A 13,240-nucleotide genomic window follows, 5' to 3' on the forward strand; every position below is an offset into this window, starting at 1 on the left:
CATACATATATATGTAAGCAGAAGATACAGTTTTATACACAAACATGGTCTTTGTTGAACTTGAGAAACTTTTTCAACATTTAACAAAGTGGCAAATCCTTGGGTGGAGGAAGAACTGATTGATCAGCTCCCTTTCCATCTTCAACCACAAATGCCATTTTCAATCCCCACCAGTAGGCCCAAATGACAATGCATAAACCAAACACCTAAACCGGGAAAATTCAATGAAATTAAAAAACATAGTAATCAAATTCAAGTTTTTCTGTATAAGACAAGTTGAGTTTATTACCTGGATTGTCTGCTCTAAACCGAAATAGCGTCCATCCCCCGGTCGGAACACCGACGGTGTTCCTTTCAACGGATCGACCAAGTTGTACTTAGCTGGATCTTTGACAGGATCAAAGTTTCCGATACCAGTTCCTACGATGAAGAAGTTATAACCGTGGAGATGGAACGGATGTGACTCGACCGTAAGGAGATTAGTGTCTTGAAGCACTAGCTCAACTGTAGATATTGAAGGCAATCTTGCTAAGCCTTGTCCCATGTGCAGTGCCAAGATTGGCTGTTAAGGGTGCACCAGTATAGTTGAATGGCTTAAGAGTTTATCAGGGAAATCAGTTGTAAAAACCCCACTAATATTGAAGTAATGAGCTTGGAGAAGACCAATTTTAGGCATCACAAAGGAAATATTGTTCAACGAGGCTAAGATTCTCGTTCCGTTAACGCATGTCGGGCAAGGATCTTTGCCGAAACTGACCATGTAGAACAGTTTTCGGTCGACTTTAAGGGGCACATTTGCTGGAAAATTTGCAGAGTTCAAGCTTTTGAGATTTTTGTTGTAACCCAAAGCGAAATCTGTGTCGTTGGGAGGTGGGTAATGAGAAGTGTAGGAAGAACAGTGTTTGGGATTCCTTGTATTGGAATATCCCTGTAGCTGTTTTTTTGTCTACAGGAAGTGGAGCATCCATGAAAGGCCTAGCAGCCATGAAATATCTGCCCGGGGATCGATCAGCTCGAACGATAACGTTGGTGGTTTGCCCTGTGCAATCAGTATTGCTGAGTGACGAACGGCTTCGTATAAACCGCATCGACCTCAACTACCGTCATGCTGTGACCTATTGCGAAGAAAAGCTCGTCATTGAGGGCAGCATTGACGATTCTCAGCAAGTACGTTTTCCCCGGATTCGACTTCCATTGCAAATGTATCTGAAAATCGAAAACATTCAGGATTGAACAACGAGCGTTGCAAGTGAAAACTGTTTTTCGACAAAAGTTCGGCTTACGCTTCTCAGAACATGGAAAAAGAGGTCCGGTTTGCCATTGATGTGTGTGCATCCGACATATTTGGTGGCAATCCCATGTTAGTTCCTTGCTTGACAATCTCTTCAACATCTTTGTGCCACCATTCCCCTGGACCATTAACACAGTTTCACCATATACATCATAATCACAAGAAACTAGTAAAAACCAATCTGAAACATCGACTCTGGAACCGACCTAATACAACAATCTGTTCCATATTTGGCTTCAGGAACGGAAATGGCGTTCCTGGTTTCGGCATGATGACATGGCTCCATACACTGTAGCCCTTAGCCAAAGAATGTGTGCATGCCACCATAAAGTTCCTCTTTGCCTGTTACATTGAAGTCGTAAGCGTAGCTATTCCCAGTCTGAATCGGACACTGCGTTATGTAAGCCGGTCCATCCGCCCAACCGTTTCGATATTGCTTCAATCCATGCCTAAACAGATCATCAGAACAACACATTATACGAAACTTCGTTTCAACTTTTTTATTTCTGCACATAGTTCATCAAAATCCTACCAGTGAATCGACATGTTATATTTTGCATGGTTTGTAACATTGACAATAACTCTATCTCCCTCTTGAGCATAGATTGTAGGCCCTGGAAACCTCCCATTTGCGGTCACAATCGGCTTCGCATGGCACAGTCTGCTAACATTCTTCACTCGATCTGTTCATTAAACACATCATTTCAATTCGAAACCACGAGAACTTAAACAAACGAAACGTTCATTTCTGAGTTACTCACATCAAACCGGTACTTCCTCACAGCAGCTCTGCAGGCAGGGTAACGAATGCGATGAAACCTACGAGAAAAAGGGTCGTTTTGGAAACCAAAAAGCCATTGATAGCCATTTGAGCTGAGCTAAAACTTCGAAATTCTCGATGCTTGTTTGGATACGAGACATGAAGGTTGAAGCATATGAGCTACTTATATAAGCTTTAAAAACAGGGCGAATTATAACAATTGTGTTAAGAACAAGAGAATGAAGATGATTAGGTAAAAAATTGCAAAGGAGTCTTAGATATGTCAAAGCTTGTAAGCAAAATACTGAAAGACTTCAGTCGCCATGACAGGCGTAGAGGTTGAGATTGTGATGCCATGAAGCAAAATATTGAAACAAACGTCCCATATCCGATTTGATCTTAAAATAATTCAAATCTTCGGGATTGAAAAGTACCAACCTACTAATCCTTCATATAATACCAAGCTTTTCCGCTAAGGAAAAGGCACTTTTTAACCTCATATTGTAGCCAAGTGAAAATCAGGTATAATGAAGGAGCTAATTTGTGAATTAATCATTTTACCATGGTTGGTAGATTAAAGAACTAAAATCAGAAAGGCTTACCTCCAAGCATTTTGTAGCTGTTCATTGTAAGTATGAGTTTGCTTATTTCAGGGCACATGTGGTTTGCAGAGAAACTTTGTATTGCTTGTTACCAAACAATCTTCCTTTTCAATCTTGTTCGTGCTATATATCCGATATTAGGGTGGATGGTGTTAATCCGATATTTCAAACCCACGCTAATATAAAGTAGTATTTGTTTATAATATTTCTTAACTATTGACAATATACATACCCTACATACGCTGTTTATAATCTTTATTAACTATTGATAATACACACACCCTATAAACACAACTATTCGAACCTAGAATATATAAAAAAAACAGTCGCTTTAATTACTAAAGTCGCTCGATGAATTCAACCCGCAATTTGTTATTTATTATGGGCGAGGCGTTTGTCATTTGACTCAAGATGTCAGCTAAAGGAAGAGGATCCTTCATTATCCTAATAAATTCAACATGTTTCCACATGAATCATCAAACCGTCAACCCCTGCGCAAAATCACAGCATGAATCAATTACACGGCAACTTAGAGTGAAAGGGGAAGAGCTGGTTAGGGGTTAATGACAATTGGGCATGGATATCAAGGGAATGGGGTGTCTCGCCTTATCAAAAATAAAGCTAACTCAATTTTACACACAAAATGAGGAGCTTCAACCCTTGATTTGTCCCCTTCCATTAATATTTCATGGAGCTGGTTAGAAATTGCTTTCCACCAAAAACAATGAAAATGGGATTTCACCACCTTTATGGTAGTTATGTTGTGTGATAATCTAATTTAAAATTAATTTAATATGATTTTCAACATAAAATATTATCTTGTTTAAATTAAAAAGTTATGCAATTTTGTAATATTTTTCCATAATTTAAAAGTTATATTGCATGAAGTTTAAAATTTATAACTAAAAATATTATTAAAAATATAACATTTTCAGTTGTAACATTTTCAGTTGTAATCGAAAATATTACGAAAAAAAATAATATTTTCAGTTTTAATATAAAATATTATTTTATCAAAACTAAAAAATTACGTTTTCAATAAAATTTTCAATTACAATTAAAATTTATTGTTTTTTAATCATATATTAACGAATTGTATTTAGAATTTCTACGTTCACCTCAAGTTTGGCTCTGGCGGCCAGGGCCATACTAGACTAGACCATTGTCTGGAATTGCCTAACAGGTTCAATAAACGCCACACATTTTCCATTGTTTTAAGATTACTTGAGGACAAGGTTTAAAATTATTTTGGATTTTAACTATTCTTCTTATATCTTGTGATAAATCTTTATCGATGAGATAATGTTATGGTATGATATAATAATATTTTAACTTTTAAATTTTATTATTTTGATTTTATTTTGAAGTAGTTTAATTCATTATATTTAAAAATATTGTTATTTTAATATGTATTCTTCACCTAAATTGATTATTCTTTTGTTATAAATGTTATATTATTATTATTATGTCATTTCTTGGGTATAACAACAATTTAACAGTAGTTTGTTATGTTTTATGAAAAATTCAGTTATCTAACTAATTTGATTTTATACTCTCGTTTGGTTTGTCAGTATCGTAATAAAAGATAAAATTGATAGAATTTTTAAATATGAAGATTAAATTTATTGAATTATTTTGAATTAAGACATAATTGATAAAATGTATAGATTTTGGAAATTAAAAATATTATTATATAAAGATACATTAGACGCCCGTTTTAATTTTAATAACGAGATGACATGTTTATATCAGTATTTTAATTGAGTTATTTTTTTATATTTTTTCTAAAATGATTTGTTTGTTACTAAACACATAATTCAGTGACCTTGATTGTAGTTTACCCTTTTGTAAAATTGGTAAATAAAAGGAGAAATTGATTTGAAAGGCAGATGTTCCAAATCCATCAAATGCTGATCAGATGGTTAGGAAAAGACGTATCTCCCGAAACACTTGATTTGCTGATTGCCACGTGTGTTAGTAATCACGCATTTTTTTAACTCACAAAAATCATTAGTGCTGGTGATAAGACCCAATATCATCCTAAGAGCGGGTGATTGGCTGTTAGAATGCCGGCGCTGACGGCGGTTGAGGCGGTGGCGTAGAGGTTACTATTGACGTGGACATCTAAGATTCCCACTCATAAAAATAGAAGTTGGCATTTTTTTCTCACCAAAAACATTTTTATTATTTTCTTTAACTGTTAACTGATTTTCATATTAGTTTGTGGTATTGATTAAACCGTGTGTCGTTTGGGGATGAATCTGAGCTGGTTGTTTGTGCATGCCACCATAAAGTTCCTCTTTGCCCTGTTACATTGAAGTCGTAAGCGTAGCTATTCCCAGTCTGAATCGGACACTGCGTTATGTAAGCCGGTCCATCCGCCCAACCGTTTCGATATTGCTTCAAAGTTCAATCCATGCCTAAACAGATCATCAGAACAACACATTATACGAAACTTCGTTTCAACTTTTTTATTTCTGCACATAGTTCATCAAAATCCTACCAGTGAATCGACATGTTATATTTTGCATGGTTTGTAACATTGACAATAACTCTATCTCCCTCTTGAGCATAGATTGTAGGCCCTGGAAACCTCCCATTTGCGGTCACAATCGGCTTCGCATGGCACAGTCTGCTAACATTCTTCACTCGAATCTGTTCATTAAACACGTCATGTCAATTCGAAACCACGAGAATTTAAACAATCTAAACGTTCATTTCTGAGTTTACTCACATCAAACTGGTACTTCCTCACAGCAGCTTCTGCAGGCAGGGTAACGAATGTGATGAAACCGACGAGAAAAAGGGTCGTTTTGGAAACCAAAAACCCATTGATAGACATTTGAGCTGGGCTAAAACTTCGAAAATCTCGATGCTTGTATGGATATGAGACATGAAGGTTGAAGCATATGAGCTACTTATATAAGCTTTAAAAACAGGGCGAATTATAACAATTTGTTAAGAACAAGAGAATGAAGATGATTAGGAAAAAAATTGCAAAGGAGTCTTAGATATGTCAAAGCTTGTAAGCAAAATACTGAAAGAGACTTCAGTCGCCATTGACAGGCGTAGAGGTTGAGATTGTGATGCCATGAAGCAAAATATTGAAACAAACGTCCCATATCCGATTTGATCTTAAAATAATTCAAATCTTTGGGATTGAAAGGTACCTACCTACCTAATCCTTCATACAATACCAAGCTTTTCCGCTAAGGAAAAGGCACTTTTTTAACCTCATATTGTAGCCAAGTGAAAATCAGGTATAATGAAGGGCCTAATTTGTGAATTAATCCATTTTAACATGATTTGTAGATTAAAGAACTATAATCAGAAAGGCTTACTTCCAAGCATTTTGTAGCGGTTCATTGTAAGTCTGAGTTTGCTTATTTAAGGGCACATGTGGTTTGCAGAGAAACTTTGTATTGCTTGTTACCAAACCATTTTCAAAATAGAAATATATATATATGTAAATGGAGGAATATCAAGCTTAAAGTAAAGAAAATGAAAAATATACATGTAAATGGAGGAATATAATCTGCTGTTTTTTATTAGCAAATATTTCAAGATTATAATTTTTATTGATGGTATGAATATAAAGGTGTGATCTTACCTAATTCATCTTTTTAAGATTGGACAAAAATCTGTGACCAAATGTGATTTGAAGAAGATAGAAAAAATACTGAAAAAAATAATAAACGTTGGATGTGAGTTAATAATCTTCCTTTTCAATCTTGTTCGTGCATATATATATATATATATATATATATATTCCGATATCCGATATTAGGGTGCATGTTGTTAATCCTAATACTAATGATTATTGATGGATTAATAGATAGGTAAGTCCGAGTGTACGATCATAAGCTTAACTAGTTACAAAATTAACAATAATCATGTGGCCTAGGTTGCCAAAGCTTAAACCACACTTGTCAGTTGAAATAACCCATTGGCCCTGTAACACCCCAACCCGTATCTGACTCGGATATAAGTCTGAGATGTCACATTGACATTTCAAAATCTTTATTCTTGCAAAATATCAGAATATTTGAACTTATATTAAGAAAATACGATCATATTGTTGATTTGTGTTTGTTATAAAATTATGAGGTAAAAACGTATTTATGAACAGTAAAATACGGTATGAATAGTATCATGAATAGTAATAAACAGTACCGTGAACAGTATCCTTCTACAATACACAAATGTTAAAATTTTCCAGATTGTCATAGGGGAACCGATTTCCTGCTACAGGGAACTGATACCCTGCTACAGTACTGCTACAATACTTCCATAAAATACGTATAAACTCTTAAAATTTAAAATGTTCATTTCTATACATTTACCATTTATAAAAAAATACGTTTAAACATTACAAAACTCGATCAGAGCGTTTCTAATACAAATCCTTTTTATTACATACCAACTAAATTCTTTCTAACAAAATACATATAATTCGATATACATTTCTGATCTAATCTTCGGTAAGGATAACTGACATGTCTTGTTCCTTTTTACTTCTATTATCGCTTTCCAAACCTACGTGTGAAACAATCACACGCTAAGTCGATGACTTAGTGAGGCATATAAAACATACAATATAACCATATAATATTTCATATAAACAAAATGCATACATGCACATATTCCATCATATTTTTGTTCATATATCAAATCCACACATGTACATATATGATTATCTTCTCCCTTATAATTATCCTATTATTATCATTAATACCTTTTATCATATCATCATATACTTATTATTTATACCCATCATATATCATTTCATAAAGAAATACACTTAACATCATATAATTCATGTAATACAGTTCATATAACTAAAAACATATATCATTTCATATAACCAATACATGAATCCTGTAATTTATTCCATATAACAAATCACATATACATATCACATTCAGTATATTTATTTAATTTCTTTATTAGCCCATGTACACTGTTGAGAACTGTAACATCAATACCGGGTTAGTGATCAAATTGTAAAGTTTCAGAATTTGGTGACTAAAGTAGTAGAATGAAATAGTTCAATGATTTATTTTAAAATATTACTTGAAAGATGTTAGTAATTATAAGGTGAATTGAAGGGCAGGAAAATATTTAAATATGGTTATATATTAAACACGTAGAAGGGAAGAGGAAACAAAGTGGTTTCCAGAATTCTCTTCATCTTTCTTCTTCCTTCACGCGTGAAAACCAAGAGCCAAAGGTGAGTTTTCTGATTATTGAGTTTTTGGTTAAATTTAAGATTGGGTTTTGATTATTAGATGATAACTAAGCTTAAGGAAAGCTTAAGTTATCTTAAAATCAAGGTATGATGGAGTTAGGAGGGATTAAAGATTTGAGGTTCTTGGATGAAATCTTGAGATAGAGTTCATAACTAGAGTTGGAAGATAAATTTGACTTGTCATCAATCTAATTAAGAGATATGAAGTAATAAAATTGAATTTGGAACATGTTGAAAATTTAGTGTAATTCTTGAATTGCATATGGAGAATAGGGTTTTGATGTTAAAGAGGTGATTAATGAATAAAAATGAGTTTGAATATTAGTATGTAAGCTAAGAATAAGAAAGGGGATTATATATGAAGTAATTAAGCTAAAAAGAGTGGATTTTCGGGTATAAATTGGAATTATGGCTTAGTGTGCATCGGTACACATTCATCATGTACCGATGCATCAAGGGTAAATTTCCAGAAATTGTTCAGTGTGTATCAATGCACAGGAAGTGCATCGATGCACCCCTTAAAAATGGAAACATCGAATACAATTAGTGCATCGATGCATAAGGAGTGCATCGATGCACATGTTAAGGGATGCATCGGTGCACTTCAAGGGAAATTGAAATAGACATTTCTTTTGGTCTAAGAAATGATAGATTTGAGTATATCAATGGGATACTGATATGTATCAATGTATGATTATGTAGATATCGAACATGAACCAGTTCCGAAACGATTATCAAGTTAAGATTCGATCGAAAGAGAGGAAAACATAAAGTGGATTGGAACTTAGTAAGGCCAAGGTGAGTGCATCTTATTACATAGGATTATATGGAAAGTGACTTGCGATAAGTCTATTTCCGATAGTATAGTACATGATTATGTAATTAATATGAAATGTATGTATGTTTGATTATATGAATTGATATGTTTTTTATGTGCTATATGGTTTATGTAAAAACATTATTAAGTGTTGATGAAAGAATATAAAATAAGTTATGAAATTATAGGAATATAGAAGATAAGTCAAGTGATATTTGGAAATGGAAATAGATGTCTACGAAGAGTCATAAGAGAACAAATATAAGTCATATGATAATGAAATATAAGACTATGTGAATACATGGTTATGATAAAATATGTAATAATAGGAAATATGATGAAAGTGAGTTCGTGAGAAGTGATAAGAACTAGGTAAACAAGTGTAATAGTTATATGCATAATAGAAACATGAGTTGGTCAAGTACATAGTGATATGATCCACTATGAGAATTAGTATAATAGAGCTTTTTGATTTATTGAGAGTGAAGGGAACTAAATAAGATTGAATTATAGAATGAAAGGGGAATAGTACATCAAGTAGGAAACTTGAATATAAGGGATGATACGAATATGTAAGATAAGTTATATGCTAAAGATCTATGGAGCTATATGAAAAAGTTATAATGAATATACGAAATTGAATTAAGTAAATAGATTAAATTAATACATAAATAAATACTATTAAATGATATATGTTTAGAAATACGATATATTTATGAAATCTAAGGGAATATAAAGAAATGGAGCATAAGGTAGATGATATGATATAAGTTATTGTATACATATATGATATATGTTATCAAGTAATATGAAAGGACTCTGAAAATTGATATAAGCTATGTGAAAGCGTTCTAGGTGTTTCTATGTGCTATATGTAGTATATATGATCATATGTGAACGAGATATAAGATGTATGTTTACATGAATATCTGAGAAATGATCTACGTAATTATATGCACTTTGGATATATGTTATATGACATGGATCTATGTGACTACGTGAAAAAGTATATAAGCGATATGAAATGAAAATGTTCTACGCATAAGTGAATTATGTGTATATAAGAATACGTGAAATGACATAAATGATAATGCCCATGTTATGTGTCATGAGAGCTAGAGGTATAGTTGGCATGCCAAGAGTCGAGGGATTATCAGTGGTCATTCGGGACAAACAGTGGTCATTCAGAACATAGTGGTTCTTCGGAACAATCAATGGTCCTTCGGGATATAGTGGTCCTTCGGGACAAATATTCAGTGCCCCTTGAGGGAATTATACGAGCTGTGGTGACAGCATAGTGCACAACCTCTATGTACTCGCATATCTTTAGTTCTCATATGTGTATCATGGGCTAATAAAGAGATAATATAAATGATCTTGATATGATAATGTGTTTGTTTCCTTGTGAAATGTTATGTGTGATATATGATTGTACAAATGGTAATTATAAGATCATATGAAAAAGGAATCAATGATAGTGATAAGCATGAAGATGATGATATAGTTGCTTTTGTATATGTGTTTTATGTTAGAACATATATGAGTACATGTTACAGTATATGTGAATGATTATAATTAATTTACATGATGATATAGTAACAAGTTTACAAGATAAATGATATGAATATAAGAGATCATAGGAACTTGAGATAAGAGATATGAATAATTATGACATTTACGTATGTATATATATTTGTTACCTGTAAGAGTGTATGAATTGTATGAATGATAATAGTAAATATTCATGTATGATTATTAGTTAAAGTTTGCATATATGTTCATTGCCTCAGTAAGTCATAGACTTAGCGTGTGATTGTTTCACACGTAGGTTACAGAAGCGATAAGAGAAGCGAAGAAGAGCAAAACATGTCAACATCTCCCTTACAAAGATTTCAGGTCAGAAAATAGATAATTTAAATGGGTTTGGTTATGTTGAATATAGTTGGCATGTACTAATTGATTGAGTTGAATATGCTCTGATCGATTTTGGTTATTTTGGTCGATTTATGTAAATAAACCGCTTTTATTTTAATGAAAGTTTTAAATTTTCTTTGAATTTTGTCAAGAGTCAAAGTTTGAAAAGTCAATGTGACACCTCAGACTCGGATCCGGGTCGGGTACGGGTTGGGGGTGTTACAAAAACCTGAAGGTATGTGAGTACATTGAGGTTGTGCACAAATGTTGTCACCACAGCTCGTATAAGTCCCACTGAGTGACATATGAAATTTGTCCCGAAGGACCACTGTATTGTCCCGAATAACCACTATAACCCTCGACTCTTGGCATGTCAACTATACCACTAGCTCTCATATCACATAACATGGGCTTTATGTTGAGTTAATCGATCGATGAAATTGGCCAAGAGGGGGTGAATTGGCAAACAAAAATCTGGTGGAAGCTTTTGCAGAAAATTGAAAAGATTTGCACAGCGATTTAGAGTGGTTCGACTTTCTCAACCAAAGTCTATGTCCACTACCTTAGCTATCCACACTAAGGAATTTCCAACAAATTCACTAATTTGTTCTTTCTTTTGAGGCCAAAGAGATAACCTTACAACACCCTCAAGAATATACCCCAATTCTGGAGAACACTTTTTCTCAAAGAGAAAATTACAAATTTGCAAACTTACAAGGAAATCCTCACAAGGTAGATTGTTTGCACAATTCTAGAACAAAGAAAAGAACACTCAAAAATGAATACAATTGAGTACAAGTAGTGTTCTTGAAAGTAAAATGAATATTGAATGAAAAATATGCTTGAAATGCTCAAACTTGAGGTTTGATGCTTTCTCTTTGATTCTCTCTTGATTCTAGTTGCTTGTTGTTTCTTTTTTTTTGATCAATGGCTTCTAAGCTTGTTTAAATACACCTTCAAATGATTCTGAACGTTGGGGATGCTTAGTGGAGTCAATAGATCCGTTTAAGTGTGAAAAAAATTAATATTAGTGATTGGGAGCGTCTCATGCATCGATGCATACCCTAGGTGCATCAGTGCATCAAGTGTAAAATTCAAATATTTTGACCGTTGGACTCTCAGTGCATCGATGCACTAAGAGTGCATCGATGCATAAAATGCATTCGATGTTTTGAAGTAGCCTGAGTACATCGATACATGGTCTTGTGCATCGATGCATCAAATGCACTAAGTGCATCGATGCATGGTATATGCATCGATGCATAAAATGCATTCGATTTTCAATTAATTCCATGGTGCATCGGTGCATGGATTGGTGCATCGGTGCATCACTTTGAAAATTTGATTTTAGGCTTGATTTTGGTTCAAAATACTTTGTGAAAATTGTTTCAAAAATAGTGTAAGTACATAATTTTACACATTTAGTAAGGTTTGAAATGATCTTGAAAGACTTGGAGTAATAATTTGATATTCGATTAATTGAATCGAATATACTTTAGAAAATCATTTAAACTTAGTTTGTTATATCGAAATATCAAAATGTTTTCAACAATCTCCCCCTTTTTGATATAACAAAACTCTTGAGTAATTTTAAGATTTTCTTTGAAAATAAGTTTTGAAATCAATTTTGAAATTACTCCCCCTTACTATAACACTTCTCCCCTTTAAAACTTTTAACACTTAACACTTCTCCCCTTTTTTGTTAAATAAAAAAGACTCAAAAACTGAGTGAAAGAAGGCTTTGAAAAACATAGCCAATTGATTAAACATTTTAATTGAATATAGCTTAAGCTGCTAAGATCAAAGATCAAAAGAGAGGTTAGCCATTAGTGTTCATAATCAATATTCAAATCAAATGCGAAATGGTAAATTGGTCATAATGCAACTAAGATGTTAATAATGCAAAAAATAATAAACATGAAGCTAATAAAGATCAAACCAAATAAATAAAAAAGTTCAAACATCCAATAATAGTTAAACAATTCAAAAACAACAAAATGTTTTAACAATCCAAGTTTTAAGTTTTAATCCCAAATACAATCAAAATAAAATAAGCCTAGTCATCCATAGAAGGATCGGGAGGCGGAGGAGGAAATCGAGCTTGCATCTCAAGAGAGAGAGCATCCATCCGTGCAAGCATCTCCCTTTGAAACTCCATCTGACGAGCTTCCAAAGTGTCTAAGCGTTGATTTACTGCTTCGTGAGTAGCAGTCAAGTGGGATTCGATGGAAGCATACCGTAGATCAAATGTCTCCAAAAATAAACGAAAATATGGAGGCATTTGATCCTCTTGTGGAGCTGGTTCCGATGCAGGCTCATCATCGGATACTTGATCATCGATGTCTTGCATAAGCTGTTGAAATTCAGGATCATCGTTAGCAGTCGGATCCGGAGGAGGAATACGAGAGGAGCTAGGAGCAGCTTGTGAGGAACTAGCTCCTGGAGTTTGCTTACCGGGTCTAAAAACCCATTGACCGGTTACCTCGTCTTGTTTCCAATCCGCTTTCTTCAAGGATGTGAGATTGATTGGGTTTTGGAGAGGAATAGGATTGTCAAGAGAGATATCCAGACCGAGTTTGATAAAGAGATTGCTAAGAAGACAACCATA

At 33.7% G+C, this 13,240-nt stretch overlaps 1 pseudogene; it reads right to left on the reverse strand.

Annotated features, from left to right (window-relative positions):
* Positions 1 to 68: 68 nt before the first annotated feature.
* Positions 69 to 5,680, reverse strand: LOC120159668 (annotated as a pseudogene).
* Positions 5,681 to 13,240: the final 7,560 nt, after the last annotated feature.

The sequence above is a fragment of the Hibiscus syriacus genome, unplaced genomic scaffold (genome assembly GCF_006381635.1).
Source record: "Hibiscus syriacus cultivar Baekdansim isolate YM2019G1 unplaced genomic scaffold, ASM638163v2 tig00111372_pilon, whole genome shotgun sequence".
In the NCBI taxonomy this organism is placed as follows: Eukaryota; Viridiplantae; Streptophyta; class Magnoliopsida; order Malvales; family Malvaceae; genus Hibiscus; species Hibiscus syriacus.